The sequence below is a fragment of the Trichechus manatus genome, unplaced genomic scaffold (assembly GCF_000243295.1).
Source record: "Trichechus manatus latirostris isolate Lorelei unplaced genomic scaffold, TriManLat1.0 scaffold00234, whole genome shotgun sequence".
NCBI lineage: Eukaryota > Metazoa > Chordata > Mammalia > Sirenia > Trichechidae > Trichechus > Trichechus manatus.
Window position 1 is genome coordinate 1,040,956 of NW_004444170.1, and position 4,794 is coordinate 1,045,749.

Consider the following 4,794-nt stretch of genomic DNA (forward strand, 5'->3'; position numbering starts at 1 on the left):
CGTGTTGCTATGAGTCCGAATGGACTCAACGGCAAAGGATAGTATGCTTATTTTATAAGCTGTATTCTAAAGACCATCTTAATAAAAATGTGATTACTATAATCGTTTCTGACCCATCAATAAAATAAGTAAACAACAGCAATGAAACAATCCCCTGCTTTGGTTTAACTGTAAGACCATGTGCTCTGCGTTTGGGAAGCGTGGATTGGCTTTCAGGACGCAGCGTAAAGCCGCCTCACAGCGCCCCACCATCTTACCCATCCGCAGTTAGGGTCTGTCAGTCACTGACTTCTCCGCTCAGAGCCAGAGGACTGTGATCAATAACCGACTAAGCCAAACGAGGAGGACGTAATTAACTCTTATGTTCCCCTTTCCACGCGTCACACTAGTTTATGCCATCTAAAATGCCAGATTCCCCTTTAAATAATGTTCAGGAAATAAAAGTTATGGCGGGCCAATAAGAAGTAGTTATGAACTGATAAAGAGATATTCTTGAAGACTGCCAAATGTCTGCTTATTATGTGAGAGGTATAATACATTTTGAGTATGCAACCAAGTACAAGGGTGGGTCCCTTTGCCAAGGAACCTATACTCTAGGAGGAAAAGACAAAAAAAAAAAAAAGCTAGCTAAACATAAATATTTCAGTTTTGGACAGATGCCACATGAATGACAAAACCAGGGTAATGTGGTATATTATTTTTGTTCGAACTGGGATGTGGATGTCGTTAGCTAGAATTGTTAGTTGAATGATGAGAAAGAGGCAGCTACATGAAGAATCATTGATTTGTTCATTCATTAAACATACATTTATTGAGTACCTCCGGAGTCCCAGTCCTGCGCCATCATCACAGTCATTGTTATACACAGGGTCGCTATGAGTCGGAACAGACTCCAGAGCACCAAGCAACAACAAAGTCCCAAGCACAGTTTTACAGTGAACAAAACATTAAAAGTCTCCATCCTCACTCCAGTGAGAGAGAAACAAGAAAGGTAAATAAATAAAATGTCTAATCATTAGGTAATAAAAATAGATAAGAGAAAAATAAAGCAGGAAGAGGACTGGAAAGTGCGCGTGCGTGTTGGGAGGTGTCGACAGTTTTAAGCAGTGCTGAAGTAAGACCTCACTGAGAAGGCGAATAGAAAGATAGATACGGCACCAAACAAAAACCAAACCCAAGCCGTCAGTCAAGTCTGACCCGTAGATAAAGTACCAGAAAAAAACCCAAACCCCATTGCCTTTGAGGCGATTTCGACTCATAGCGACCCTATAGGACAGAGTAGAACTGCCCCATAAGGTTTCCAAGGAGCAGCTGGTGGATTTGAACGGCCAACCTTTTGGTTAGCAGCTGAGCTCTTAGCCACTGCGCCACCAGGGCTCCTGAAACTGTCTAGTGTTCAAAATTCAGAGGAAAAGGAGGAGCAAGCAAATGAGGCTGAGAAGGAGTAGAGACCGCTAGATTCAGTAACAAGATCGCTGGTGACGTCCATAAAAAGATTGCAGTGAGACAAACGGGGTAAAAACTTAATCCGAGTGGAGTGGGGAGGGGGGAGGGAATGAGGGGCAGAAATTGGAGGTAATTTCCTTCCTGCATAAAGAATAAGAGAAGTCGGAAGGAGTGATCCAAGAAGAAGGAACCAAAACCAAACGAAACCAAACTCATTGCCGTGCACTTGGCTCCAAACAGTCCATGTAAAATCGATGAGACAGTTATAAACTTAGCACGATCTGGGACAGAAAAAAGTCAAGTGTATTTATAGTCCAAGGAACAAATGTGAAAGCAGAAAGAAATGAACCTGAACACTAAGACAAAGATCAAGTTATGAAGATTTGGCAGAGGCCATAGTGAAAGTGTTGAATTTTATTCTAACTGTAAAAGAATAGATAGATATTTAGGCACCAAGTGTTCCTAAGCCAGCTTGGAGTGTGTCAAGAAAAGTAGCGAAGGGCATATTTTACCAAAGCCTTACAAGATTATTAGGGGATTACACAGAGTTGAAAGAAGTTTGGGGAGGAAAGGAGGCTAGGACAGAAAGAAGATTCACAAAAGATTAATCAATATTAGGAAAGACAGGCAGCATTGCTTGTGTAGGGGGTAGGGCTGGGGGTAGGGTGGATGTTTTCTGAAGCATAGAGGGATAGTGCTGGAGTAGATAGATACTGCACCATAGAAGTCTTTTAAGAAAATCCTATGATTTTACAGGCAGAATAAGCCTTGGAAGTCTTTGAAACATGGACAAGAATGAGTAAATGGATGGCTAGAGGGAGGGAAGCCCGTATTTCAGGAACATATCCTTAACATTATGTTCCAAAAATTTTTCAATCTTAGAGCTAAAACATATTAATCCAATTAAAATTGTACTGTTCTAATGCAGAATTTACAAATTAATGTGCTTTACCAAGCACATTTAACTCCCCATCCGAAATGCTGAATAACAAAAAATAAAAAGGAATTGCTCAATTTGTCTTGTAATACTAAGCCTCATTTTAATAAGGTGCACTTCAATTAATCCTCTTAATAGCTTGAATATTAATATGATAATCACGAGAAATACAAGCCTGGCTTTATCTCATGATAATTACAGTTTATTGCAGACACAGACGAGAACATTAATAGAATTTTTGTTCATTTGTTTTCCAACAGATAAAAGACAATCCTTATTTTGAAAGATGATACTACTAGAGAAAAATGTTCATATATTTTACAGGAACATCCAGAGAAGACATTTTAGTTTGTCATTTTCATTGCTAAGGAGAGTGAAAGACAGGGAGTTACTCGTTCAACTACAGCAAGTTTAAATATATGATTGTGATGCAAATAGCACGCAGTGTAAAACTAAAATTAAATAAAGCTATTATAAACTTTTTTTTAAATACAGATTCTAGAAAAGTGTGCCTGAAAATAAGTAAATTGATAGTATTTTTTTAGGCTGGAAGAATAGATTATAGCTGAAGCCTGTTTTGAGCGTACTCAATACATGATACACTGGATTTCAATTACAGATCAATCACTTTATAAAAGGTTTTCTTTTCATTTCATAGAAATTACCACTGTATTCTTTGCATGATATATTCACGTAATGAATTTGATATTTTTCTGAATTTGTTTCTTTTTAGGGTTACAGAGATTTGTGGAATACCTATCATGTATACGTTTGCACAAACAAGCTGTGAAGATTTTCTTGGGAAGAAAATGGAAAATTTCTTACATATTACTGAACTTGAATTTTTACTTAAAGCTATGATTTTCCTAGACATGCAATGAAAGTATCTTATTCGCATGTCACATGATTTACGCTGTTCTGTATGTCTTTCATATCAAATTATGAAATAGGAAATGTAAGCATACAAACTGAACTCCCGGAAAGTATTCTGATAATAATTGCAATGTGCAGTCCTTGCAAAATATGGTACATTCCGTCTCCAAAACAATTTCCTAATGATCCAATTTGTTCATTTTAACTTATCTCCTTGACTTGCCATCTATTTCACATATCTTAAAATATAACTTATTTTTCTTCTCTGTCATAAACTTCTACTTGCTATTTCTCTCCATCTGGCTTCTCGATATGAAAATCCTGGAAATACATTGAACTCAAGGGACATGACTAAACAAGTGCTATACACACTAAATATAATCATTTGCTGTAATTAAATTCTCTCATTTAATCCAATTAGCATGGTAATTAATTTGAACAGATTAGTTACAAAAAAAATTAGTGAATACTTTTGAAGAATAAAATATCAACTTTATATACCCTTGATGGTTGTATTGTGGCTATTTCATTTTGCAGATAAAACAACCAAATCAGTAAAATGAACTGAACTGTCCACTTTAAACCTAAAAATATCCTGCCAAACTAGAAGCAAAAGATCGAGAATTTTGGAAACAAAACAAAACAAAACAAAAATTATGAAATATCATTCTTTTATCAATCATTTGAATTAAGCTATTCCAGAATTTGAATTCCCATATTTTTAGATTTAACAGCTCATTTGAACCCCATGAAAATGTCTAATTATGAGATTATGAAAGAGAACTCAATTGCTTTTGTCTTCTCTCTATAGACTCTGTAAACTGCAGGATTGGGACTTGTAAACTGAAAGGGTCTGCAGGATCCAAGCAGGTAGTGGAGACTGGCGAGTGGGGCCACAGTACTGCTTAGGGAAACCAAGAGGCAGGTGGGTCTGTTGATTCCACGTGTGATAGCAGGCCCAGTGTTGCCAGATCTTATTGCTTCTAACAAACTGGAAACTTAAGTTTTTTTTTTATAGGTTGAAATCTATCAATTAAAAAAGAGATGGGTTGCATGAAAGACTCTCTGAAAAGGAAAAGGCAAAGTATAGACTGGGAGAAAATATTACAAAACCTTGTGTCTGACAAAGGGCTTATGTCTAGAACATACAAGGAGCTCTGAAAACTCAGTCGTAATAAAACCAAAGACTCCAAATAGAAAATGGACAAAATACTTGAACGACATTTCATTAAAGAAAATATACAGAAAATGGAAAATGAGCACCTGAAAAGATGGTCAGTAACGTGAGCCATTAGGAAAATTCCCATTAAGATTATAACGCCACAGCGCTATACACCCATCGTATCACAATGGCTAAAATAATAATAATAATAAGTAGCAATAATACCAAATGCTGGTGAGGATGTGGAAAAGCTGGATCACTCATGCATTGCTGCTGGCAATGTAAAGCGATACAGTCACTCTGGAAAACCATCTGGCAATTTCTTGTAAAACTGAACAAAAAATTATCATACAACTTTGTGATTGCCCTCTTGGGT

The 4,794-nt window shown here is 36.8% G+C and overlaps 1 protein-coding gene across 1 annotated transcript in view; it reads right to left on the bottom strand.

The window, feature by feature from the left end:
• Nucleotides 1-4,794, bottom strand: part of LOC101344436 (CUB and sushi domain-containing protein 1-like) — a 1,691,327-nt gene that overhangs the window by 733,182 nt on the left and 953,351 nt on the right. The window lies entirely within an intron of this gene.